Here is a 19,029-nt window from a genome sequence, read left to right on the forward strand (position 1 = left end):
TCTCTAGAAGGGCACTTCCTGATTTCCAGGACCTCTTGGAGTCTAGAGTAGTGAATCCAGGGGGTGAATCCTGACCATGGGAGGCACAGATGATCCAATGGGCTGCAGGAAAAACAAAACTTCTATTTAATCTTGTTTTTCTCATCCTTTATAATTTATATTTCTGTATATGCCTTATAATATGCATATTAGTACAGAGTTTTGTATATATATACATACACGTACACCATTTATAAATAAATAAGAATGACTGAATAAAGGAATGAATAAATTGAGAATGTGGCAGACAAATAGCTGTTCACCAAAATCTGTTTTTCATTTCAGAATATACAGTTTTAGCTGGCAAGCTGCTGCCCAGCCCAAGGCAACTTTTTCCAGATTGCTTGCATGTGGGCGTGACTAGTTCTCTAGTTATTCCCAATGGGAGGTGAGTGGAAGTTATAAATGTCAGTTTTGGACCAAGGCTTTTGAGAAGCAGGCATGCTTTTTTTGCACTCTTTCCCCTTCTGCTGGCTTACATGCAGAAAATGAACAGGCCCTGGGAATGTCGGAGGCCTGAGATAGAAGGAGACTTCATCCCTGAAACATTGCTGGGAGGAGACTGCCGACTTACCAGGAGCATTCACTTCATGCAATTTTATCAGCTAGAGATAAACTTCTGGGTATTTCAGTCATTATACACATTTGGGTCTTTTCGTTACCACAGCCTAGCATATAGGGAGCATGCTTAACATTTTTCTGTTGGCTTGGGGCATGTGCAAAATATATGGAGGCCACTGGTCTAAGCACTTGCCAAATGCAAATGAAATAGGATTGCTTGTTTTGTCAGATCCAGGGGACAGAAGCTCATCATTTCAAAGCCATCCCCTCATGTAATCAAAAGCTATAAGGATCATAGATGGTGTTTAAGACAGCTGAGTTTTATTTTTGCAAAACTGAAAAATAGTGAAATTTTTAGGAAGATTCACAAATATAGATTACCGTTAATTAGAAAAAATGAGAAGACTTAGTGGTAACCCAAGGGTTGTCTTAGAAAATGTGGAAATATTTGATGAATGTTATTAAAGAGCAGTGAAATCCAGCAATTGTTCGGCACAGAATTTGCTCAAATTTGCAACTACTTTAATGTCCCCAGACTTTAGCTTAAATTGTCTTTTTTCAAGGCTCAAGGACTTTTAAGATCCAAGTGTTTTCCAGTTACTTTTGCAAATGAAATAAGAGTTCACTGCATTCCTCTCACCCTCCTCCCTGGGGTTTAGATGGTGAAACTCAGAAAGCCTTCCTTCATGCATTCAACTTAGAGAAAGAATAGAATGATACATCAAGGCAATATTTCTGAAAGCTGAGATCAACAGACTATGATTAAAGTCAGCTTGCAGTTATATTGGCTGAGAATGTCATGCCAGCTGCTCGTAAACCCCACAAGATGATGGATGTCTTACTGTTATCCTTACTGCTTTCCAGAATTTATTAGCAGAAAAGAAAAATGGGGAAAGGTTATAACTCTCAGAGGTCCAAAATTCTCTTTGCAACAGTGAATAGTGAAGGATTGGATGTCAGTTACAAATGAATCACTGGGCATTTGTGTGGCACAGGGAGGAGTGTCAGAACCTCAGCACTCTAATCAAGAGCGGCAGGAGCACCTGCACAGAGGGTCAAGTGAGGTGTTAAGAGGGCTCGTGTTGCAGGTGCTTTCATCATTCTACCCTGAGAAATTTAGCTAGTTGCTGTTGAGAAAAAACTCTTTGTTAACATTAGGGAAACGAAATTCCATGGCCCTCATTCACTGTAGGGGAATTAATGGTTATAGGGAAGGGAAATCCTGCTTGGGTTCAGGAGTGAGGTGTGGGAGTTCTAGCATCATGGAACTGGTGAAGGACTATGTGGCTGAGGATCTGGGAGCAGCTGCTTTGGGAGGCAGAAAGATAGATTTGGATCCCTCATCTTGGGTCTTAATGCTGGTTTCCTTCCTTTCTCCTGCCCTCTCCTTTCTCCTAGTGAGCTAAGAATAAAAACTCTGGAACCTGCTGTTTTATTTTTTTCACTCAAGAAACTGATTAATGAAAGCTGCTGAGTTTAATAAATGGCTGTCTATTTCAGCTTAGAAAACACTATTTTGGGGAGTGGAAAAATAATGGCAATCATTCACCTTGTGGAGAGCTGCATTAATTTGCAAGTTGTTAAAGAAATAGACTTTGGTATTAAGGAAGCTTTGGTTAGGATACGTGTTCCTCCACCTGGGATATGACATTTAATAGCTGTGTGACCTTGAGTGGTTACTGCACATTGTATGGGCCTTAGTCCTCTCACCCAGGAAATGGTGATTAATGGTACACACCTCTGAAGTTTGCTGTGGAAATTGAGGAAGAGACTTTTAATAGTAAATGTTGGATAAATGTGAACACTCTACATGACCTATTTATTTTCTACTTTCATATTTTCAAAAGGAAGATAGAGAATGTATTTGCTTATGGGTACATTGCTTTTGAGCTCTTGCTCATGGTTAAATTTCCTGCTGAGTATTTTCTGAACTCCAACTCATCATTATTGAATCTGGACAGTTAACATCACCCCTATTCATTTCTGTCTGGAGCAGTCCCCTCTCTTTCTTGCCTTAGGAAGTTAAAAATGAACTGATGTGGCTAGAAAGATTCCAAAGGGGGAAAAATGAACTGATAATGTGGGGAAGTTTGCTTTAATTTCCTGAAGAGAAGCTTTGGAATAATACTTTGAATACTTATTTGTTGAACCTGGTCAATGTTAGGCATCCCATGCAGCTTTTCTAAAGGCGCCATCTTTGTCTTAGGACTATGTAATCAAAATTAGCAAGGTAATCCCAGATGCACAAGTCAGTTTTGTGTTCATGGATGAGGTGCACTAATAGCCTAGATAGTGTATGCGATTGCATGAGCACCTCATTCAAGCACTGTCCCACTTTAACCTCTTGCAGCCTGACTACTCTCTGTACCTGGAAAACGGAAAAACCAGCCAGCGTTTAATCCAGAAAACAAACTACTCTAGGTATTTTAGATACAAGGGAGAATTATCTGGAGATTAGGTTCTTAGGAAATTGTTGGAAGGGTTAAAAGGAATGGGCTATAGGCTGGCTAGAGCTAAGAATGGCTCCTGGAATATGATAGAACTGAATTACAAGGGAAATGACTACCCGAACCCCAATTAGGAAGGGCAAAGATTGGAACCATTGACTTTAAGGACACAAAGGCATAGCTGTGATCGAGAGATCAGAAAAACAGCATCTGATCTGTTTGGGTGACCAAACCGTGTGGACAGTGGAATGTGGAGTCTGGTGATCTTCATAGCCCAACTACCCCTCAACACTCACAAAGGCAGAGACTAAATACTGATACACAAAAATCTTCCCTGCCAGCAGAAAACAGCAAACAGCAGAAAGACAGCTTCTGCCCACTTCCACCTTTTACATTTCTGATGAGTGCATCTAACTGACAGAACCTAAGTCATATCCAGTCTCCTAACTAGATTCCAGAAAATGTAGTGTTTATTTATTTATTTATTTTACTTCCAGCCTCTGCAGCATTGGAAAGCACCCTGGAAATGTAACCATGGGACCAGCTCAAACTGATTACCATTGCTTTAGCTTTTACAGGTGACAAAGGACCAAAATTGCCTGGGTATGCACAATAGAAAGGGCTTTGACCTTCTAATTTAACACCACCAGCCTGGCAGACCAGCTGCATTGGCATCACCTGGGACTAGTTAGAAAGGCCATAAAAGCTGGAGCTACTCCCAGTTTGGAGAGACAGTTATGAGTGTTGCCTCCTATCTCCTTGCCAGTTGACTTGAAATAAAGTGTTTTATTTTCTCCAAAGGTGGTGCCATAGTATTGTTTTCTATGTGCATCGGGCAGTGAGCCCATTGCTCGGTAACAATAGGTGAGAATGGACGTTGAGCCACAGTCAACCAATTCCTGCACACTGTCCTGCCTGAGTCCCATTATTGTGTGTTCATCTGTCTCTAATTCAACCACATGAATTCGGCAGAACCAAACCAGTTCACTAAGGTAGAGAGAGAGAGAGAGATTTAAATATGGGACCAATTTTGTTGAACATTCAACTCAAGGAATGAGCATCAGATCTGAAGTGAGTATGAGCCAGAAGACATGAACTTCTTATTTCCTCAGGTGATGTCAGTACTGAGGTACCTCTCACAATATGAGTCTATATACTCCGAATAAGTGAATAGAGTGATTAAAAAGCCATATCTAGGGCCTCCACTCCTGAGAGGGATAATGAGAGAGGAGAAAGGAAGAAACAAGACAGGCAGGCAGTTAGGGTGGGTCCTTGGTTGAATTATTTCAAACAAAAGAACAGCCTGCAGGCATAGATAAGGGAACTTGCACAGGGGGACTTGCCTAAGACATGCTCCCAGCCACACAAATAAGAAAGGCTACACAGGGGACTTGCCCAGATATGCCTGCAATGGAAAATTACATCCCCTAACACATGTACACTAAGGGGAGCAAAGCAATATGGAGTAACTCAAGCTAAAGGCCTGCATATGCACTAGGAGGACAGGGTGGAGCTACCAGAAATTCGCACCTTATGCAAATGAGATGCTCAGTCCTCCTCGGTTTCTTATAAAAGCCTTTGCATTCAACTGTGAAAATGGCAACCCTCTTCCTGGTCTTCTCTCTGCAGCAGAGAGCTTTCTTCTTTCACTTATTAAACTTTTGCTCCAACCTCAAAAAAAAAAAAAAATAAAAGAAACAGCCACATCTTAGTCAAAATCTGGCCCCTAACAGAAGGCCAAATCCCTTTGTGTTTATAAGATAAAATGATAAATACAAAGAATACTCTAGGGAAGTAATTTTTTAAAAAACCTGTTTATAGATTTTTGCCTTCCTGGCTGAAATTTGAGGCCCTTCCTCCTCACCCTCCCATAAGACCTAGCTTCACTGTATTTCACTGAGAATTCAGTGATAATCAATTCAAATGAGCAGTCATGTGAAAGGATGTTGTCAACTGTAAAGTCCTACATATGTCAGGTGTTATTATCACACATAGTGCTTTACATGTAATGGGTACTTTCAACATTTTGCCAAATTTTCTTTATTATTTCCCCCTCTCTTCAGGCAATATATATATATGTATTATATATATATATTTTTCTGAACTATTTGACAAGTTTTGGAAATCATGTCCCTTTGCCCTTAAATACTTCTGTATAAATTTTCTAAGAAGAATATTCACTCAGAATATTGACCATTGATATACTACTATTTAATCTACAGACCTTATTCACATTTTGCTAATTTTCTCCATAAGTTTTTTTATACCAATGCTTTTATTCCGTCCAGGATTCAATCCAGAATTATGCATATCATTGGGTTTTCCTGCACTTTCTCTGATTTTCAGGACCTTGACATTTTTGAAGAAATCAGGCCAATTCTTTATAAAAAAGAATTGACTCTATAATAGAGTCACTGAAATCGGGTTTTGTCTGATGTTTCCTCATCATTACATAATTAGAGTCAGGTTATGTGATTTTGGCAGGAATAGTAAATAAACAGTTAACATTTCTTGAGCTAAATAAGAAGCAACCCAAGGTGGATTCACTAAGCAGTAGTTTGAAGGTCACTGGGCAGAGTCAGCCAATGTGGAAGCCGAAAGACTAGACCAACTTCTGCCGTTAACCAGGTGATACTGAGTAACAATAATAAAAAGGATGATGTTGATCATCGTAATAATAATGACTTTATTTAGCAGCATGGAAAGTGCTTTTATATGCATTATCTTATATAATCTTTCAATTGTTTCATGAGGTAGAAATGATTCTTACTTTATGGATGATAAAATTGAGGCTGGGAGAGATCACACAGGGGGAAAGTGGCAGAGCCAGAGGCCAAATCCAGGTCTCAAAATCAGACTCTGAAGCTTTTCTTTCTAAACCAATATGCTGGAACAGAAGTCACAGCACCTTCTTGGGAATTCATCTCTAAAATGAGAGGAGTGAATAAAACAAACATGTAAGGCAGCACTTCTCAGTATTTTGGACTTCACAAAGCAATAAAAATAATTTTTAAAACTGGAAAACAGACACAGGATTTATAATACTTTACATTGCCAAGTAAGGATATTAAAATACAAAAATAAAATTTTTATCTAGCATCAGTACTGTTTCATAAAAGAAAGGACATTTTAATATAAAAATATAGGAAAGTAATAATCTCAAAAAAAGAACATTCTTTGAAATTGGATGTATTAGTTTTGTAACATACTCGGTACCTTGTCATTAATTTTCCCACTTCACTGGGGCCTTGTTAAAGATCTGACCTGAGCAGCCCTGATCTGTGGCCTGGCATCGGGAGAACACTGTTTTATGGTGTCTTCCTGCTCTAGTGTCCAGCGGGTTTATTCTAAATGACAAAAGTACGTGAGCAGGGAGAAGAGCAGTGAACAATGATACCCTCCCAGGGTCCCTTTTCTTGCTTCTCTGCTTCTTAGCCCTCACTTTCAAGGGATAAGAAAGAGTTGGCAGGAGAGCAAATACAACATAATGATTTGGGTATAGTAGGAATGGAATAGCACCTGTTTGTGGCTGAGGGCCTAGGGTAGAAAGTTCCAGAAAGCAGCTTCTGTCAGTTAAGTTAGGCACCCATTCTGACACAGTGATTTTTTTTTTTTTTTGGTGACTATTTCTATTTATTTATTTATTTATTTATTTATTTATTTGAGACAGAGTCTGGCTCTGTTGCCCAAGCTGGAGTGCAGTGGTGCGATCTCGGCTCACTGCAACTTCTGCCTCCTGGGATCAAGTGATTCTCCTGCCTCAGCCTCCCCAGTAGCTGGGACTACAGTTGCACGCCACCATGCCCAGTTGATTTTTGTACTTTTAGTAAAGATGGGGTTTCACTGTGTTGGCCAGGCTGGTCTCAAACTCCTGACCTCAAGTGATCCACCTGCCTTGGTCTCCCAAACTGCTGAGACTGCAGGTGTGAGCGACTGCACCCAGCCAGGTGATTTCTATTAATGCGTTAATTAACCAGGTCTTGAAGTGGTTCTAATAACTCCCATAATTTCAAAGTAGTAATAATTATAAACAATATTTTGCAATATTATCTGTATTGTGATGTTAAAACACTTGTGACTATTATAGGTAACAAAGTCACAGGTACTGTTACCACTACTGAAGTGTGAAGCCTACAGTCATAATTGAAGAAAAGGCACAATTTCAGTTAGAGGTCAGTGAAATCAAGATGTAATTTTTTTGCCATCTGAGTTCATAGATTCCCTGACTTCTGTTTGTTTTTTTTGAGATAGAGTCTTGCTCTGTCGCCCATGCTGGAGTGCAGTGGGGTGATCTCGGCTCACTGCAACCTCCGACTCCCTGGTTCAAGTGATTCTCCTGCCTCAACCTCCCGAGTAGCTGGGATTACAGGCATGTGCCACCACACCCAGCTAATTTTTGTATTTTTAGTAGAGATGGGGTTTCATCATGTTGGCCAGGATGGTCTCGATCTCCTGGCCTTGTGATCTGCCCACCTCGGCCTCCCAAAGTGCTGGGATTACAGGTGTGAGCCACCACGCCTGGCCGATTCCCTGACTTCTATCCATGGGTCCCCTGGAGGGGAACGGAGGGTGGGGTGTAGGAGGAATCTGAGGACCCCAGATTAAAACCCTTATTTTACAAAATGTATTTTTGTAAATTTAGAGGGTACATGTGCAGCTTTGTTCCATGGTATATTGCATAGTGGTAAAATCTGGCCTTTTAGTGTACCCATCCCCTGAATAATTTACATTGTACACAATATGTAATTTTTTACTCCTCACCCTCCTCCCAGCCTTCTCATCTTTTGGAGTCTCCATGTCTGTTATTCCACTCTGTGTGTCCACATGTACCTCTGTTTAAGTCTATATTCCCTGTCTATTTTTTAATCTTCCATTCGTGTCTCAATTTTATGATCCCTCAAATATCTAACTGTGTATAAGAGTAAGCAATCTTTGTAGTATGGTTTTTACCCTCATGACCCAGGGTGACTATTCTCACCAAAGTCACCAATGTTCCCCCAGGTTTGAAGGACCTTTTCCCATTTTTATATTACTCCATCTCTCTGCAGCCTCAGACACCAAACCATTCCCTCCTTGGAACTTTCTCCTTCCTGAGGTTCTGCAATATTCTTCTCCATGCCATGACACAGTGGTTTTAAGCCCTCATAATGGTGGGAGTGTTTTCAAAACACAGGGCTGGGGCTCTGTTCTCTGAGTATTCTGAGAGAGAAGGTTTGGGGTAGGGCCCAGGCATCTGTTTAATGCTACATAAGCAGTTCCAGTTTGTACCAATTGAGAATCACTGCCTTTGTTATTTATGAGTGCTGGATGTATGTTTTCCACTGATAACTATAATAATAATAATAATCATAGCCATAGACTTAGTAATGTTCTTCTTTCCCACTGAGTTTTTTTTTTTTTTTTTTTTTTTTTTGAGGTGAAGTCTCACTCTGTCGCTTAGGCTGGAGTGCAGTGGTGCCATCTCAGCTCACTGCAACCTCTGCCTCCCAGGTTCAAGCAACTCTCCTGCCTCAACCTCCTGAGTAGCTGGGATTACAGGTGACTGCCACCATGCTCGGCTAATTTTTATAGTTTTAGTAGAGATGGGGTTTCACCATGTTGGCCAGGCTGGTCTTGAACTCCTGACCTCAGGCAATCTGCCCACCTCGGCCTCCCAAAGTGCTGGGATTACAGGCGTGAGCCACCGTGCCCAGCCTCTCCCACTGAGTTTTAAAGCACAGCTCTCATTTAATCTTTTCTTGGCTTTATTTCTGACCTTAAAAATAAGAATAAAACAAAAACTCCACTTCCTTCAACAAGGAGATGTATACATTAATGAGGAAATGCCTGCAAAATGTTTGCAATATCTGGAATCAAATGTATTTTGTAGGAATAAAAACAATAATTTCTTTTCTTTTCTTTTTTTCTTTCTTTCCTTCTTTTTTAATGAGGTAGGGTCTCACTCTGTCACTCAGGCTGGAGTGCAGTGGTATGATCACAGCTCACTGCAGCCTCGACCTCCCAGGCTCAAGCAATCCTCCTACCTCAGCCTCCTAGGACTACAGGTGCATGCAACCACATCTGGCTAATTTTTGTACTTTTTGTACAAAAATTTTCGCCATGTTGCCCAGGCTGGTCCTAAACTCCTGGACTGAAGCAATCCACCGTCCTTGGCCTCCCAAAGTGCTAGGACTACAGGCGTGAGCCACTGTGCCCAGCCAATAATAACTTCTTTATTTTGGAAACAAACAGGGAGAAGGCAGAGATAGATTATACATTCTAGGGGTGGTTTGTAAACTGCTGATTTGTGGCCAATGATAAGCAATGTTAGTCTATGTGTGAGGATGTGAGACAAGCAGAAAGTGAGTGTTTGCAGGTGTGAGTTTATAGCTAGGGGATATAGATAGCAGAGCATTGTCATAGAATCTTAAAGAAACATTGACTCAAAGCTGCAAGGAATCTTAGAGTTTTCCATCTTCATTCTTTATCCCTGTGATCACATCCAGTCAGGGCCACATTATGACTTTCTTGGAACCCCGGCACTTCTGCTTTTGCTCCATAGGCCGAGATGGGTGGATCACGAGGTCAGGAGATTGAGACCATCCTGGCTAACACAGTGAAACCTGGTCTCTACTAAAAATACAAAAAATTAGCTGGCATGGTGGCACGTGACTGTAGTTCCAGCTACTCAGGAGGCTGAGGCAGAACAATCACTTGAACCTGGGAGGCGGAGCGTGCAGTGAGCTGAGATGGTGCCACTGCACTCCAACTTGGGCTACAGAGCGATACTCCGTCTCAAGAAAAAAAAGTATCTAAAATTATATTTTATGACTGCATTGGCATAAAATCACCTGTAATCCAGGCTGGATTTATTATTACATATTCATTATTATATTTATGTTTCCTTTGGCTTAAAAAAATTAAAAGCAAAACATTTTTATGGGCCCCTAAAAGCACCATGGGCCCCAGACACTTGCCTCCTATGTCTAATGGAGGAGTCAGCCCTGCCTGAGAGAGGGAATGCACTATCTTTTGAAACAGCCCGTATATTTCCATTTAAAAACCATTTGAATTGACAGAAAGTTTATAATATGTATATGCACTTCTGTCATGTTTTTCTAGTTCTTTTCCCTAGAGACAGTCTCTTCCCTCTGTCTCATGTCCTATATACTAGATCCTGGCTATTGAAAGTGTGGGTTGTGGACCAGAAATATTGATATCACTTGGAGGCTGGTTGGACTTGCAGAATCTCAGGTCTCATCCTGTAACTACAGAATCAGAATCTGCATTTTAACAAACTCCCTAAGTAATTCATATTCACACAACATTTGGAGAAGCACTGTACTGGAGAGAATAATAATAACCAACGTTTATTGAATACTACTGTGCCGGACATCATTTTAAGTGCTTTATGTGGATTGTCTAATCCTTTCAACAACTTTATTTATTTTTCCCATCTTACAGATGAGTAAACTGAAACACAGAGAAGCCAAGTGACTGTCTTTATCCAGCGAAGAAGTGGTGTGCAGAAATTTGGACCAGACAGTGTGACTCCAGGATCTATGCTCTTTATCTCCATGCCAGTCTGCCCATTCTCCTGTGCCCTTCTCATTTGAGAAGTTGCTGCTTGCTGCCCAGCTTACAGTTCAGGTTGCTAGGGTGGGAGCAATATTTTTCATAGCACTTAGTCTAACCCTCTTGTTACAGCTGATTGGGTGACAGGTAGATAGATCCCTGATCAATGGTAGTCTATGGCTATTCTGCAATCTGTCACTCAGGTGGGCTCTCACTCTGTGGTATTTAAATGAAGCAACTTGGAAATAATTTGCTAGCTGTTAAGGAACAGGAAAAAGTGGATGGGTGGCCTGTAGATGAGTCATGTTTAAAGTGACTTATCAGTAATAAAGGTATTAGTGCTTCTGCTACTTGAGTATCTAGAGTACCTTCAATTCAGATCCACTCTCCCACTCATTTATCCGGGATTCCCAAGCCTATTATGGCTCCATCTTTTGAATTTCCCTGGGAGTCCTTTCATTGTACCACAAGAAGCCCTACAACAATCTTGCTTTACTTGAGCTAGCTCAAGTGGTTTTCTGTTTGTTATCCTAAAAGCCAAACTACAAGAACACACATTCACATATTTAAAAGCACTTGTGCATCTCCCTGAGCTACCCCTGCTCCAAGGGAAGCATCCCCAGTTCTTTCCATCAATCTGCCATGTGTTCACTCCCTCTCTTGCTCCTTCCCCTCTAGACTGTGCAGTTGTAGCCTTTGGAAACAGACTAATACGGAGGCTGGAATTGGAAGCCACTTTTATGGAACAATTTTATGGGTAAAGAGTGAGCCTGTCAGCCTCAAAATTTCTTTCTTAGCACCTGGCAAGACTCTTCCCTGGAGCCTTAAAATTGGTTCTGCTTACAAGAGGGCATGCTGTAACTGGAGCTATGACTAACAGCTGAGCGCAAGCCCCCTCCCAACTGCCCTCCACCTGCAAATGGGTAAGAGTAGGCCCCTTGAAGAAAAGCATCGGAAATTGGGGTGGGGAGTTTTTCCCAAGCCTGTCCTAGCTTGAAGGCATTTCAAAGGAGAAACCCTGGTGGACTGTGTCTCCCCAGCTCTGGGGAAGAAACTGCAAACTGGCAGGCAACCAGCTTGCAGCAGCGGAGAGGAACTCCGGCCCATTCCCCTTTGTGGTTGTCGAGTTCAGGTCAGTACTAACTTTAGCCCTGCAGTCCTCAAATGGGGACAGTCCACTAGTGGATTAAATCCTCCTTAAATGATTAGAAGCTTTTAGCCAGAGATCAGAGGAAAGGAAATTATTTCATTTATTCTCTGCTTGTACACGATGACTTCCGGGGAAGCCATTCTCTAGTGTTTTGCAGAATAATAACACTTTCTATTCATATATCATTGATCTCCCAGGAGCTCAAAGTTCTCCACAAACATCTTATCAGCTAATTTCACCTGGGGTGCTTGGGAAGGAGGGAGGAGGCAAAGACAACATTGCTTTCTTTTTTTTTTTTAACCTTGAAGTGCAGGGGTACATGTGCAGGTTTGTTACATAGGTAAACTTGTGTCATGGGGGTGTGTTGTAAATTATTTCATCACCCAGGTATTAAGCCTAGTACCTATTAGTTATTTTTCCTGATCCTGTCCTTCCTCCCACCCTCCACTCTCTGATAGGCCCCATTGTATGTTGTTTCCCTCTATGTTTCCATGTGTTCTCATGATTTAGCTCCCATTTATAGGTGAGAACATGCACCCAAAGGAATATAAGTTATTCTATTATAAAGACACATGCACACATATGTTCATTGTAGTGCTATGCACAATAGCAAAGACACAGAATCAACCTCAATGTCCATCAACAACAGACTAAATAAAGAAAATGTGGTACATTAATACTATGGAACATATGCAGCCATAAAAAAGAATGAGATCAGGTTCTTTGCAGGGACTTGGATGGAGCTGGAGGCCATTATCCTTAGCAAACTAACATAGGAACAGAAAACCAAATACTGCATGTTCTCACTTCTAAGTGTTTGCTTTATTTTCTTCCTTGCAGTCATTCTTTTAGCTGAGACCTCTGCCCCTCAGAAAGAGAGGTGGGGGTAAGCAATGCTGAGGACTTTTTCATTATATAAATTGCCTTACGGTGTTGTCCCTCTACCGGCTTCTGCTGGGTGTCCAACTACCCACCACTAGGTCATTATCCTCTTTTTGTAATTTACTTACCTCGTTTCAATGTGGGGTAAATACTCTCTTGTTGAGCTGGAGAAACTGGGGGCTCAGAGAAGCTGTGCAGGATGACTGAGTTCTCATGCCAGGCTATGGGTGAGTCTAAAGCCAGTGTTATCACATGTTCAGCTACTGACATGTCCCTCTAAATTCTTCTTGCCTGCAGTGCACAGGGAGTGGTTACAGAGCTGAGGTTGGCCATAACTCTCTGAATCTGAAAAGATGTGTCCTGAAGCACGTTTGAGGATAAAAGTGGGACGCACACTTGAGCCTGAAGGCCTGACCTCAAGTTGGCTGGCCGGCACTCTGAAGCGGCTCTTTTCAGACTTACATCCTGTGCAGTGCTCTGCAGATCAGGCTGCCTCTCTGGGACTTGAATGTCTCAAAAAGGATCTAAAGGGCCTTTCAAATGGTGCTGGGACATAAATAGCTTTCACAGAAGAATGTTGCCTCAGTGATGCGATGACTGAATCAGCACCACATTGAATTAGCAGCAATCTGGTGCTCTGGGTAATGGAGTGATGGTAAATGAACATTATTACGTTTTTACCCCATGAATGAGTCCTTAATAAAAAAGACAAATGGCTTCCAGGTGTCTTGCCACAAAATTTCAACAACTGAGTCACTCAAGCTGGAGGGAAGAACAAAAGGCAGTATAGAACCTCCTCGTGATTCAGTGGCCGCCAACTTGGATTGTCCCCAGTTCCAACTTTAGCATCTTTCTTTAGTCATTCTACTGCACAGTCAGTTCCCCTTGTGTAGATGCACAACAGGAGGAAATTCTAATGAAAGGACAAAGCTGCCACTGTCCCATCTGACCAAGCATCCCCAGAGAGAACAGGCTTCCCATACCAGGAAATACTGTTCCTGACAGGAACCACCTGTGGCTCGTCTGTGGCCGGGTCTTGAATTACTGGCCATTCCGGAGCAGGACCGGTTGATGTGCCGACTCCTGTGGCTGCTAGGATGTAAGGTAATCCCTCAGGAATGTTCTGTCAGCTGGCTCAGCCCAGCGTCTGCTGTTATGTCAGGAGATGGGATGGCTTGGAAGTCTTGTCTCTGTCATAAACTAACACTGTGACATGAGGTGGCTTGGGATCTCTTGGGCTCTTATTTTTCTCAACTGTGGGGTTCATGGCCAAGAAAGGAGTTGGGAAAGTATCAGGTGACAAACACAAATGCCTCTGGGGGTCAGATAGGTGATAGAAGTGAATGGATTGTCTGGGTGTAAGACAATAGGAATGGGGGCGCCTATGAGGAACTGGAGAATAAATGTCTTGCCTGAAGATGTTCAAATTCAAATAAAACAAAAACAACCAGAACCCAATATTGTAGGCCAAATAAAATGCCAAGGGGTTAAGTTGATCTGATGATTAGAGTTTCCAACGTGTTCTGGAAGGTTGCTTCTAGTTTTAATGATCCAGCCTTTATCTGCCAGTATGTATTCTTGTATATCAGAATTCCTAATTCAATTATGTATATGGTATATCTTTTTGAATGTGAGAAAGTATATGTACCTAATGCTGGGAATAAAATTCAGACCAATCTAGGCTTTTATAGGCTACATCATAGCAAAAATCATTGATCTTAAGTTGTTGGTTAGAAAAAAATATTAAATGTATGTGGTAGGATGTGACTCAGAGGTCATTTAAGCTCCTCTGAGCCACAGCTCTGGGAAGACAGGGAAAATGAACCCCTTTTTAACCACACACTCCTCCTGTTCAGAGCCTAATTACTTTTCATCTGATTTGTGTGTAGGCATGCGTGCAGGGACTGTGTCTGTCTTATTAAACACTGTGCGTGACCCTGGTACCTGACACCTAATAGGGGCTCAATACATATATGATAAATAAATGAATGAGTTAATGAAAATAGTATGCCTAAGTTTTAGTCTTTTCTATTTTAAACTATCTAATAAGCTATTGAGTGCATAATTTATTTTAAAAGTGTAGATGTAATCATGCCAATTCTTGGCTCAAAGCCTTCTAAACATGCCACATTGCCTACACAACAAATCTCAAACTTCTTGGCATGATCTTTACTTCCATGTTCTGATTTCTTCTTTCTGTTTAGTTGTATCTTCAAATGATGTTGCTTCCCCTGCCCCCATATCATAGCCCAGCTTACCTACTTGTTCCCCAAACAAGTTCTTTCATTTTCATGACGTTCCTTCTGTAATGCCCAGCTCTTCTTTTTCTCCATCAAAATGTTATCCATTCTTCAAGATGCAAATGTCCCCTCTCCAGGAAACTTTGCTTTATTTTAAAGCCAAATCAGAAATAACTTCTTTCATCTGTGCTCTTTCTGCATATCTCATATAAAGTGAGTATTACATTCTGCCTTAAGCTGTAGCTATTTATTTATATACCTACATCCTCTAGAATCTAGAGTCTAGATAGTATCTAGTCTAGTAACTAGAGTCTAGATAGTAAACTTCTTAAAAGCATGGGCTATAAATTGTTCTTCTTTGCCTACTTCATAAACCTGAAGGTATTCAATGCATTTGTGTTGCGTGATAAAACTTAAAAGTCTACATTTATTGGTTGTTTTTAATTGACGGAGAAATTTTGGTGGCTGTCAGTTTGCAGTTAGAGGAACCCTCAACAAACAAGTTTAGTGAGAGAACAAGATAATCCAAGAATCCATGGAAAAAGTGTCACCTTTTGTGACAGAATTGTATAAAAATATATAGAAAAATGTCAGAAGCAATTCAACCTAATACATAGGGTATAGTTTGCCAATGGGTTTAAGTATCTTCCTGTTGATTATAAAGAAAGAAAAATCATTTTTAAAGTCAAGGATCTGAACTATTGTTGATGTAAAGATGGGTAGTATTACAAAGACAAGTTCCAAAAAAGGGTGTTGGTCTGCACAGAGCCTGGAAATAAGAAATGTGGACACGGGAACTCTCACCACATCTTTATTGTTGTTCAGAAAAAAGGGTAGGCCATTTTCACTGACCAGTTCCAGTTCTGTAGAGTTAAAAGAAAAAATGTATTAGGCTTCCATAGCCCAAAAGAAAGAGCTGTTAAACATATCTCATACTATGTGTTCTAATTCTGCATTCACTAAATAATTCTCTGATCTATAATTTGTTTACTAGTTTTATTAATGAGCACCCATGTGCTTGGTCCTGTTGAGACCTTTTATGTATATTATCTTACTTAACTTTCATAACAACCTTCTGAGGTAGGTATTAAAAGCCCCATTTTTAGATGAAGAAACAGACTAAGAGAGGTTAAGTACAATGCGAACACATGGATACAGGGAGGGGAACAACACACACTGGGGCCTGTTGGGGGATCAGGGAAGGGAGAGCATCAGGACAAATAACTAATGCATGTAGGGCTTAATACCTAGGTGATGGGGTGATAGGTGCAGCAAACCACCGTGGCACACATTTACCTGTGTAACAAACCTGAATGTTCTGCACACGTATCCTGGAGCTTAAGGTAAAATAAAATTTAGAAAAAGAGAGAGGTTAAGTAATTTCCTCAGTCACCCATCAGAAAATGGTAGAGCTGAAGATTTAATGCAACCTCTTTGAAAATACCAGTGACATGCTTAACAGAGATAGAAAAAAAAATCCTAAAATTCATATGGAATCACAAAAGACCTCAGATAGCAAAAGTAATCTTGAGTAAAAAGAGCAAAGCTGAAGGTGTCACACTACCTGATTTCAAAGTATACTACAAAGTCATAGTAATCAAAAGAACATGGTACAGTGTGTGGTATAAAAACAGACACATAGACCAAAGAAACAGAAAAGAGAGCCCAGAACTAAATCCATGCATTTAAAGCCAACTCATTATTGAAATACCAAGTACATAATGGGGAAAGGAAAGCCTTTTCAATAAATGGTATTGGGAAGACTGGATATCCACATGGAGAATTTAAAAAATTAGACCTTCCTCTCTTGCCATATACAAAATTAACTCAAAATAGATTAAAGACTTAAGTGTAAGACCTGAAGCTATGAAACGACTAGAAGACAACACAGGAGAAACATTTCATAACACTGGTCTGGGTCAGGATTTTTTGGATAAGACCTCAAAAGTACAGAGAACAAATGTAAAAGTAGACAAATGGGATTACATCAAACTAAAAAGCTTCTGCACAGCAAAAGAAATAACAGAGAGAAGAGACAACCTACAGAGTGGGAGAAAATATTTGCAAACTATACATTTCACAGAGTTAACATTCAAAATATATAAGGAGTGCAAACAACAGCAAAAGACCAAATAACCTGATAAAAAAAAATAGGCAAAAGACATGAATAAACACTTCCCAAAAGAAGACATACAATGGCCAGCAGGTATATGAAAATATGCTCAACATCACTGATTGTCAGGGAAACGCAAAATAAAATCCCAATGAGATACCATTTCACCCAGTTAAAATGAACAGTATAAAAAAGACAAAACAGACCAAGTGCTGGGGAGGATGTAGAGAAAAGGGAACCCTTATATACTATTGGTGGGAATGTAAATTAGTGCAGACCTTATGAAAAACAGTATGAAGTTTCCTCAAAAATTTTTAAATAGAACTACCATATGATCCAGTAACTCCACTACTGGGTGTATATCCTAAGGAATTGAAATCAATATGTCAGAGATATCTGCACTCTTGTGTTAATCGCAGCACTGTTCACAATAGCCAAGACATGGAATCAACCTAAGTGTCCATCAACGGATGAATGGATAAGTAAATGTGGTGTATATACAGAATGGGATACTATTCAGCCATAAAAAGAATGAAATCCTGCCATTTGCAACAATGAACCTGGAGGATATTATGTTAAGTGCAATAAGCTGGGCACAGAAAGACAAATATTGCATGATCTCACTTGCACGTGAAATCTTTACAAAGTTGATCACATGGAAGTAGGGAATAGAATGGTGGTTGCCACAGGCAGAGATGGTTAGGAGAGGGGGAAATGGGAAGATGTTGGTCAAAGGATACATAATTATGGTTAGACAAGAAGAATAAATTTCAAGAGATCTATTGTACAGCAAGACAACTACAGTTGGTGAAATATTGTATTCTTGATAAATGTAAAGAGAGTGAATGTTATTTGCTCTCATCACAAAAATGATAACTAGGTGAGGTAATGTATTTATTAATTACCTAAATTTAACCATTCTACAATGTGTATGTACTTCAAAACAGCATGTTGGACACAATGCTACCTGTCAATTTTTTAAAAAGTAAACTTTAAAAAATAAAAAAAGCATAAAACATACTCAAAAATAAAGAGCCAGGAAAAGATGTAAGAAACAAACAGACAAAACAAAAAAGAAAATGATGGAGCTCTGATTTAAACACTGCCTGGACTACCTTTTTTTTTTTTTCATATCTTTAGTAGAGACGGGGTTCCACCACGTTGGCCAGGCAGGCCTTAAACTCAGGTCATCCTCCCACCTCAGCCTCCCAAAGTTCTGGGATTACAGGCATGAGCCAATGCGCCCTGCCAAGCCTGGACTAATTTTCAACGTCGCTTTCTTTTCTGCATGGTGTTGCCTATTGGAAGGGAACTGCTTGATGCCTCTTGCTTGTTCCACTCTTGGGTCAGAGATATCTCCCTGGCTGGAAATTAAGTAGTGGCCACAGTTGGTGGGGTCCAATCTCCCATAGCTGGCTCATTTCTGAGTGAAGTGGTTATTGTGTTTGCAAGTACAGATCAGACCTTGAATAGCAATATACCCATTAAGATAGTGTCTCTGACAGAAATAGGCTATCAGTTCTACCCCTTATATTACAGCACTCCTTAACCACTGGAAAGACTTGTGAAAACACAAAACATTCTCTGCATGGCATCTTTAAATGGGAAGCACACTGAAATTTACTTTTTCTCCTCGAAAAAGCTCCAAATTAAATGGATAAAAGAAGCTTAGTATTACTGCTTTTGTTTTCACAGCTGCCAAAATAACTCTGGATCTCCTGGTTCAATTCATAATAACCCTAGCTGAAATTACATGTGTCTAAAGATAGAAGATGCAGGGCCAGGAATGGTGGCTCAGGTCTGTAATCCCAGTGCTTTGTGAAGCTGAGGGAGGAAGATTGCTTGAGCCCAGGAGTTTGAACCAGCCTGGGCAATATAACGAGATCTCCATCTCTCCAGAAAAACAAACAAACAAACAAACAAACAAACAAAAACACAAAAAAAGACCAGTACTGTTGACACGTGCCTGTAGTCCCAGCTACCTGGGAGGTTGAAACAGGAGGATCCAGTGAGCTGTGATCATGCCATTGCACTCCAGCCTGG

Source organism: Nomascus leucogenys, chromosome 9 (assembly GCF_006542625.1).
Source record: "Nomascus leucogenys isolate Asia chromosome 9, Asia_NLE_v1, whole genome shotgun sequence".
In the NCBI taxonomy this organism is placed as follows: domain Eukaryota; kingdom Metazoa; phylum Chordata; class Mammalia; order Primates; family Hylobatidae; genus Nomascus; species Nomascus leucogenys.